This window comes from Myotis davidii, unplaced genomic scaffold (assembly GCF_000327345.1).
Source record: "Myotis davidii unplaced genomic scaffold, ASM32734v1 scaffold265, whole genome shotgun sequence".
Lineage (NCBI taxonomy): Eukaryota > Metazoa > Chordata > Mammalia > Chiroptera > Vespertilionidae > Myotis > Myotis davidii.
The window spans coordinates 3,736,003-3,745,882 of record NW_006296627.1 but is presented as its reverse complement, the minus strand read 5'-3'; the positions used below and the strand labels follow the sequence as shown (position 1 = coordinate 3,745,882).

At 35.5% G+C, this 9,880-nt stretch overlaps 1 long non-coding RNA gene across 16 annotated transcripts in view; it reads left to right on the top strand.

The window, feature by feature from the left end:
* LOC102771670 overlaps positions 1-9,880 on the top strand; it is a 45,366-nt gene that overhangs the window by 699 nt on the left and 34,787 nt on the right. For 2 of the 16 annotated variants that reach the window (XR_001515287.1, XR_001515276.1), the window contains exon 1: positions 7,701-7,719. The exons of 4 other annotated variants lie outside the window; for them this stretch is intronic. This is a non-coding gene — a long non-coding RNA (uncharacterized LOC102771670). Of the gene's footprint in view, positions 1-1,173; positions 1,198-1,975; positions 2,000-4,006; positions 4,031-7,694; positions 7,720-9,718; positions 9,743-9,880 lie in introns of those variants that run through there. 10 more of the 16 variants (XR_001515269.1, XR_001515277.1, XR_001515285.1 and 7 more) reach the window with 10 other exon arrangements.

Sequence of the window (9,880 nt, the reverse complement as noted above, 5' to 3'; positions counted from 1 at the left end):
GGCCGCCCCTCCCCCGCCCGCGCCCCCGCCGGGGGGGAGGGGCGCGCGGAGTGGGACTCTTTCCGTTTGGTCCAGCCCCGCCGTGCACGCAGTTCCCAACACTTCTCGTCATCCTCTCTTTGGTCTCTTTATTCTGCTGAGCGGTGCTGTTAGGATTTCTTTTTTTTTCCCCCTGACCGCGCTCGCGATGGTGGGTAGCAGCAAGGTGGCCCCGGCAGGGGAGGGGTGGATGTCGAGATTTGGGCACCCGGGGAAGAATGTCTCCTTTCAACTTTGTCGGTGGCTCGCACCCCCCGGAGAAGGCCACACGCCGGTGGTGGGGTGCAGCTGTGCCGAGAGTGATTTCTAAGTAGTTGAGTTGTTGAGACCAGGGGATGACTGCTAATGGTAGGCAGGTTTTGTTTTCATTGATGAATCCGGTGTCATCATATTCCGGTCATCTGTGGAAATATTCTTTGTTTAGGTCTTGAAGTGGAGGGTCTCACTCTGCACGTCCACATTGTGTCGTTTTTAAATGATGTCTTTGCATGGATGGCTTTCCAGAATCTCAGATGGGAGTGAAGGTCCGGGCCTGTGTGGGCCTCAGCACTGGCCTTGACAGTGAACTTTGTGGCTGTGTTTTGGATTTCAAAGATGTGCCCCATCGCCGGGGAGCGAGCTGTTCGTTTTTTTAATAGTAGGTGTTAGGAATGTGGATGCTTTAGCTGGGGACTTTAGAGAAGGAAGAGCATTTGTATATTAATAATTGATAGCTGAATATTAGAATCAGATTAATTTGGACTGGTGAAAGTTTTTTTTTTTTTTTAAAGCAGTGTGTGCACTCTAGGAAGGAAGCCTTTTCACAGGCACACTTTATAGGGGTTCTTTAGGGCAGAGAGCCGGAATATCTCCTTTTATAGAGGATTCTCATCAACATCTGCAGTTTCATTGAGGGCCTGGTAAAGAAACTGAAATTGGGGCTTAGACCTAAGTTTACTTTTCAGTGTTTATGTTGTTTGTTTACATTTGGTATTCACTCATGTTTGGGCAGTAGACATAAATAGGTCAGCTTTTCTTTTGGTTTTGAAGACTAGCCCCCTCCCCCCTCCCCCCCCCCAATTTTTTTTTTTTTAAGTTTCACAATTTACTTGGTTTCACGGTTTTGTAGGAAACTGTTACTCCATTTTTATTGGAAATACTATTTTCGTTTTGATTTTGGTAAGTGCCTGCCTATTCTCTTTTTCTGTCTCCACTTGTATATGGGGTCTACATCATGGGCTTAATTAAAATGAGCTGTAGGGGCTATTTGAAATGTCTGAAGAATGAATTTTAAAATCTCAGGAATAGCTTTTGATGGCAAAGAGGATGTTTTTATGTGTAGTTACTCATGTTTGTAAAAAATATGTCTGTACTTAAAACTTCTGTAGAGGTACAACTATCCTTAAGTGAAGAGCATAGTAGTAGTGCAGAAAATTCTCAAAACACAAACTTCTGGCTAACATGTTAAAAATATTCCAGGTGCTTTTCTTTATGTCAAACTTTTGCTTTTGTTAATATAATAGTATTTCCAATATGACTGGCACTGCTTGCCTGGCCATAATAGTCTTTTGCTTGAGTGCTTTTGAAGGGTTTTAAATAGTTTTTAGGTAATTTTACCAGCTTTCTTTAAGCATTTTGCATGTTGGACTTAGGCAGGTCTTTATGGATCTGGAATCGTAATAGGTTAAAGAGACTTGTACCCTATGCCAGATTTTATTTTTAAGAGTTAAAGTGATGGACGGGGCCCTATTTCTTATAGTTTTGAAGGGTCCATCCTTTTTCCTATTCAATCTTCTGGAAGGAGTTGCCTCAGATATATTCTTCTCCTGCTTACATGAAGAGTTTTAAATGCTATCCAGCAGGAGGTGCTACAGCAAGATAAAGCAACTCTGAATTTTGAGGGTCTTGGTACTTGTTATAGCTCATCATAGCTTCAACTAAGCAACAAGATTAACACCCTAAAGTTCCAGAAAGATTTTGAGTAAGTTCACTAAAAAACATTCCATTAATAAATTACATATGCTATTTAAAACTGAACTCTTTGACTGCTTTTTACTTACTTACGCTATTACACAAAGTAGACTTATTGTGGATATCTTAAGGATGCTGCGCCTAGTTACAGAATGCTGTTGGAATTATTTTGAAGAGGAATTATTCTTGTATTATGTACAATGGCTATAAACAAAAGTAGTTGGTATGAATTGGAACATTTTGTGATCGTCCTTATAATATTAATACAAGTAGTACCTGAGATTTTGGAAGAGTTACTTGAGATTTTGGAAAGGGGGATACTGTATGGAGAAAATTTTATACTTTTTGTTTTTATTTTTTTCTCAAATCTGTGGACAGTTATCCTAATAGGTAAATTCTTAGGTAATCGGCTTTATCAATACATATGGTTGATGTATTTGAATTGGCCTCCAAAGACGAGATTCTTGAAATATAGGTAAAATTATATCTGTGGGTATAGATCATTGCTGATGATATGTCCATTAGTAACACTTAACAATAACTCCATAGAGAGAAAAGTAGTTTCATAGCATTTATAGCACATGGTCATTTGAAACTCTTGTTAGTATTAGGTGAACTGATTTATCTCTGGAAATATCATCCTACTTGGTGGCTTGTAAAGTTTTATGTCAAAGTTTAAAAACTTAAGAATGTATAGAAAATCTGATAAACCTGCGTTGAGATTTGTCTGTTTTCCAGGCATAATGCTGTACTTTTTTCTAAGTAAGATCAAATGAGATAATACATGCGAGCATTCTTCGTAAATTGTCAGAAGCCATGCAGATGTTAAGTTGTTGAGATAGGTTACTAATTAATGTATGGACAGAAGCTTCTGTCTTTAAAATGTTAACTTTCTCCATATCATTTGGGAAATGAGTGCATTAAAAGTGCACCCCAAACACCTTATGATTTTTAAAAAAAAAAAATACTGCTGTGGTTACCAAAAAGCTCTTTGTTACAGTTTTGAAGCTTTGTTTAAAAAATGCTGCCAAGGCAGTTTCTCATAATTCAAGAAAAAGATCACTTTTCCTTTTGTAGATCTTGTGAAATGTGTATCCCCTATTAAAGTTTTTCTTCATTTCTCCATTGATACGATAGTAGTTGATTTTAGTGAATATTTAAATTCTCAATTCTTTTGGAGACTCTTATTAACACACAGAGTAACAGATGTCATGCTTGAGGTTTTGATTGTTTTGATTGATTCTGCTAACTTTGGGAAAAATTCTTACTAAATCTTTTAAACTTGTTTCAAAGTGTAAAAAATGTGTACATTAGTATTAGGTACATGTGTATATCTTTTTTTTTTTTTTGAGGGATGCATGAGGAAATGACTACTCAAATCTAGAGGAGTACACTGAAGTATTTTTGTGTAAAAATAACACAAAAATTTAACACTCAGAGCCTAAGCTGTGGCTTTCTTAATAGCGTGTTCACAAATTTTGACCAAAATAAAATAAAATATAGATAATTAGAAGTCTCTGTGTTTATGAGCATATCTTAAATTTTAGAAGTGACTGTTCTTTATGAAATAACCCCAGTTAGTAATTAAATATAGAAACTTGCTTCTGTGAATAGTGAGAAAAACATTTAACTGTTTTGATAAAAATGAAACTGCTCAGGGTAATATTAACTTTTCCATCCCACAGACAGTGAATACTTAAAGCTTTTCTTGAAATACTGAAGTTAAGGTTATATTAATGCGCTTTTAAATTTTGTATCCTTAGTATCTTACTGCCGAAGGCTTTTGTATTTAATTACTATTCAATGGGAGAAAAGGAAGAGATTAAAGTTTTAGGTCTCTAACCTTTGACAGAATTCCTTTATATCTATATTCAGAGCTCATTTCTTGAAACATGTTTGAATCTTCATATTAATCTGTGCTGGGAAATATTAATGATTTATGTTAACTTTTCCAGAACTTTTGTACATGGGCTTTTTTTGTAGGCTCCTAAGTATTCTTAAGCAGCATAGCAAAATATTCTGATCACTTTAACTTTACCAGGTGTGTATTTTTGCTGCTTTGAGATTTTTTTTAAAAGAGGTAATTTGTAAAAACTGCTTTAAATTTACTAGAGGTAATGATTTGTTAAATAGTATATGCTTTTTTCTTTATGTGTTTGTGTATATATGTGGCTATATAATTTTATAGGCTTTCATATAATTCTTATATATTAAATTTTTGAACAGTTATCTTTTGTAAGAATGTTGAAATAGACTTGTAAGAATAACTTTCATATTACTTGTCTATCAATTCAGTCTTAAACTGGAGTGGTGGTGAGCTCTTCCCTTTTAGAGCTAAAATGTGAGGTTCAGTCATCCTTTGGGTTTTTCTAAAGCAACTTTCTTACCCTAGTCATTTGTTGGGAAGTTTGAATACCCCTCCATTTCTCTCTCCCTCCAACACACTGCACCTCCCCGCCCCCCTTCAAAAAACTGTGAGCAGGTCTCATTGAAGGAAACTATTTTTTTTCCTATATTTTGGAATCATCTACGGAAGTGTTCTTCTGCCTTTTTAAGTAGACAAAAAAGTGAACCGGTAATGTGGAGATAGGAAAGGAGTTGGGGCCTAACAGGTTGGTGATCTAGGCTTTGACTCTGGTTGTGGGCCTAGGGGAGAAAAATAACTTACAGAAGCCAAAAAGATGGTTTTTGTTTTATTGTTTTGGCTGCATTGAGAATACAAACTGTCAGTACTTGAGGAGAAGGAGCAGCAGAAAGGAATTGATTTTTTCCTGCTGCAGATCCAAGTATTGTTAACCATGTGCATTTCTAAGGCAGCATACTTACAAATCAAACAGTAGTTGATTTTTTCACTCAATTAACAGTTAGAACCCTAAACTGTTTTTTTTTATTTTAAATAAGTACCAAAAACTTCAGAGTAATGCCAATAATTTCCTGATAAAAGTGGGTGATAGTAACCATGGCAACTGCTATCTCTGGCCTTATGGACAGTATGTTGTATTGATGAAGCTTCAGATCCTGTTGTAGCCTGTCACTTTTATGGTGAAATGTAGTAGCATGTGTTGCAGGTGATTTTTAGCTGGATTGTGTTAAATTTGTTTGCCAGCTTATCTTTTCTTGTGAGGAATTTCTTGGATTGTATTCCACAGCATGTTTGTGAAGGTGCTGTTGCCTGAAAATAACCCACCACCTGTGTTAGGCCTCCTGATGCAGATTGCACTTAGTTCTTTCCCAGCCTCCTCCTTCAGTCTTGCAAAACATAGGGGTGAATGTAGAATCTGAATAAACATAGATTGCAGCTCCAAGTTATCTGCTTGGGGTTGGACATGTTATTGATAGTTTTAATGAAAATCTTTGTGTTTTTAGAAAAGGTCAGTGGCTGAGAGAAATGGGTTTGTAGTTGGAATATATTTTCCTAAGTGTTCTTTCCAGAAGTAGGGGTGTGTGTGTGTGTGTGTGTGTGTGTGTGTGTGTGTGTGTGTGAGAGAGAGAGAGAGAGAGAGAGAGAGAGAGAGAGAGAGAGAGAGAAGGGTGAAAGTTGAGGGAGTAAATTTTGAGTAAGGACTTGACAAGTGAGGAACTTACTGTTTTTTTTGGTTTGTCTGATGATGTTATGTGTATGTATTACTGTAAGCATAGTAATACATACACATAACTGCTATCCTAGTGGACAGTATTAGAGTGTATGGGAAATGTTTTCTTACAAGACTTTTAAGGAAAATTATTTATAAAACCTAACTTGAAAGACTGTTAAGAGGAAACCTGGTAAAACAATTAAAACTCTTCTATTGTGGGAGTGGGATAGAGAGCTTAAAAACTGATCCAAGGAAACTTTGAGAAAATTGTTTCAAAAATTATGTATTTAAATATAATTTTTAAATTATGTCAAACTTTCTGCTTTTTAAGCATTCCTTTTATGTACTTATCCTGTTTAAGGTTTTTCTAATGTGAAAATGTTGAGTTAAATATAAATTGATACTTTTTAATTTATGTGCTAAAGAAACAGTGCCAGAATAGAGAACAAACAAATGAGATCTGAATTTGACCATAATAATAAGACCTAGTCAAATTGTGCTAGATAGTTAAGATTTTGTTGAAACTTAACTGTGGTAGAGTGAAGTGGTTTACTTACTACAAGTCCCAGGATGCATTGTGATTTTTTGCTTAACTCCAGATTAGAGTGTTGCATGCTGGGACCTGTAGTTGATTTAAACAGCACAGGGAATCCTTCCCTCTTGTCTACTCCATTTTATACATAGCTTCCTAAGCTTCTAAGAACTTTATGCTAAGTAAAGTTTGATTGCTAATATCATGATTATGATGCTGCTGATATCCTAAAGTGAGTCTTCAGAAACATCCTAGTGTTTTAGTTTACCTTAAATTAGTTGGTTGTTTTTATTAGCTACTATAAGATTTGTATGTAAAATAACAGATATATATGTATGTGTATATATATTCAAAACTTGACTTAGCAATTATAAATTGTTTTTGTCTGTGATGATATTGGCCTCTCTCTAATTATAGCATTACTGAATGATAGTATGGGCATTAGAAGTCTATAGTTAGTTGTAGGGCCTGATATGTATATGCTGTTCTCTTTTATTTGCCTGGGGTCAGTTACTAGGTAAAGTTGGATGGAAGGGTTTGTTTTTGTGTGTGTGTGTCAGTATTTACGTGCAGAGTTTTTTTTATTCTTCTGTAATAATTGTCAGCATCTTGAAGCACAGTATTCTTTAAATAGAAGACAGAGTCCTGAAAAGGAATGTGGTTTTAGTGTAAACTTAACACTCAAAGCTATAGTGCGAAAGGTAGAAAAAATGTAAAGTTTCTTCAATAATTTGCTTATATGATCATTTATAAAATTTAAATTTCTGTTCTGAGAGTTCTAATACTTTAATATCAGAGAGTTGTTGTAGGGATTAAATGTTAAAATCTGCGAAACTGCTTAGCACAATTCCTGGCACATAATAAAGACTCAGTAAATGTTTAGAATTAGCAGCAGCAGCAGTAGCAGTGGTTATTGCTATTTAAAAAAATACCATACCATGCTTTACATTTTTCTTCTGTTTTATATTATTTGATCGGAAGCCCAGGCTGTTCTACCAAGACCTTGAGATTTTTGGGCTATGGTAATGATGTGGCAATTTCTTAGAATTTTTTGCTGTAAATAAAATGTCTTTGCACCTTAATTTCTCCCAGTGTGATATATGCTCAAAGTAGACAACCAACCAGTAGTAGCAGCATTTTAACCAGGTTCAATTCTGCCTACTTAGTACTTGTTGCCACTACCACAGCCTTTGGTTGACTTTGGAAAGTTTAGACGATCATGAAAATTTCTTTATTCGTAATGTTTGGAGTGGTAGAATATCCAAACTGATTAATGAAAATAAGATGCTGCAAAAATGTTCTTCATATCACAGTATGTATAACCTTGGAAAAATTCTGTTGTATTTAGAGGCATGAACCAATCTATCGCCACAGTTCACAGTGTTACAGGATTGATGTAATCGAGGCCAGTGAGCAGCCCCAGAAAGAGAATGTAGTTTCAAGTATGTGGGTTGTACTTGAAATGTTAGGTTAAAAAAAATTGTATGTCTCTATATTCTTTTTCTCTTTCAGGCTGCTCTGACTTCTTTTAGGCTCTTGAATTTGTAGGGTATTTTTATCTGCATGGATGGTCCCTTTTTGGTTTTTGAGAAGAGAAAGGGACACCTGGGAATGTTAAAAAAAGTAAGCATAAGTTGTATGTGCCTTAGTTGGAGTGTATGCAGAATCAGGGAAATGCCTTTCTTACCTGTTTGGCTAATATCAGCTCCAGCTTTTCCCTTGTGCAGAGTTCCTGGAATATTATTGCTGAGAGCTGCTGTATTCATTTAAGAAAACTCTGCCTTTTGTAGTAATCATTTAAGTACTTGTTTACATAACAAACCAAACCACTATAATAACACTAACCTTTTCCTCCCTCATAAATATGAACTGAAATTTGTTAATGTTTGTATACTAGACATTATATAGATTTTTTTTAGATGTGTCAGAATTTATAGAATCTGGTCTGATATGCAAGTCACATTATAAATGGTTCAATTTATTTTATAGTAACGTGTCTTTTCAGGACCTAATATTAAAATGAAATAAATTCAGTCATTACAAAGAGATTAAATACAATGGGCTAAATATAAGGGGAAAGTGGTCTCTGGTATTAATTGGCCACTGCAGGAAATATCAGGTTCGGGTGAATTCTCTTTATCTACATTTTATAGTTACATGTACTTGTGAAATTCCTGAAATACTAAAGTTGGAAATAAAGAAAGGAAATGAGAGTACAACTGACAGACATGTAATTCCCTGTAGAGTCCTCTGACACGCCTAAATTACTGAGCACCATTTTTCTGTCTTTTTAAAAACTGAAATGTCCCAGGCCAATGTAATGTAACAGTTGTGGTGATGTCAGAAGACCAGGCCTGTCACTAGCTGTGCGCTCTTGGGAAATTCAGCCCGGTTGGGGTTTAGTTTTCTCAGTGGTAAAATGGGCATAATGGTAAAAGCCTGCTTCACTGTGCTGTTAAAAGGATTAGATGAGGTAATACTCATGAATGTACTTTATAGACTAGAGTAGTATATATAAATGGAGTTTTTAATTCACTAACAGATGGCTGGATTTTAAGATATTTAACATGCCATGTTAATATTTTTAAAAATTTAAATATATGAGTTAGAAACATAATTGGTGATCTGAACCCCCCTATACACACACACCACCACTATGGCCAGGAGACAAGTTCTTAACATATTTACAGGGTAGTTCTTAACAGTATGTGCTGACTCATTTGTGTGTGTGTGTGTGTGTGTGCGTGTGTGTACACACAAATATAACTGTACTGGTGTGTTGTAATGAAAAGTTTTAATTACGTGCATGCTGAAAAACATTTTTATATGTTAATAAATAATCTTACACAAATATGTATATTTGTTCTTAGAGAAATGGTGTAGCTATAAGACTTTAAATGTTTGGCAAGTTGTGAACAGTTTTCATACTTTAGAATTACCTGTTGTTATGATATTAATAATAATATTACGTTAACATTTACTGTGCTAATGCTGTGTATTGTGCTAATAAACCTTTTTACATATAGGATCTCACTTAATTTTAGTCCTCACAGCAATATTCTGAGGACTTACTAGTATTACCCTACCCCCATTTTACAGATGAGGAAATAAAGGTTTCCCTGGAATTATGTAGGTAGCAAATGATACAGTCTAAATTCAAGCCCAAGTTTGATTCCAGAGCCTCTCCTAAGTCATAATGCTGTACTAAACTATGTAATTCCCACAGAAAGTGAATTACTAAAGAAATTTTCCGCTTACTGAAATGGCCATAGCAAAGGAGTGCCCCTTTAGAATGTTTCATGTTGATTTGGTTTGGGTTAGGAAAATAATATGCATTGGAATGGAATTGAAATGAAGGCATTTGGGATATGCATATCTCTAGTTCTTCTTTTTTTTAATCGTCACCTGAGGATATATTTCTATTGATTTTAGAGAGAGAGGAAGGAAGGAAGGAAGGAAGGAAGGAAGGGAAGGGGAAACAGACAGACAGACATCAACCGGATGTCAAACCCGAAACCTAAGGTGCCCTGACTGGGAATCAAACCCGAAACCTTTTGGTGTACTAGATGACGCTGCAACCAAGTGAGCCACCCGGTCAGGGCTACTATCTACTTCTTAAAGGTTAGAAGTTGAGCACTTTAGCAGGGTAGGTTATTTTGTACATTTTCATAGTAGATGCAAATATGTAGTTTACATTTGCTATTTCAATTAGCGTTTTGTAGCTATCAACATTTTAGAGGATTTGATGATAAGTATATCCTTTTAAGAAATATTATAAATTACT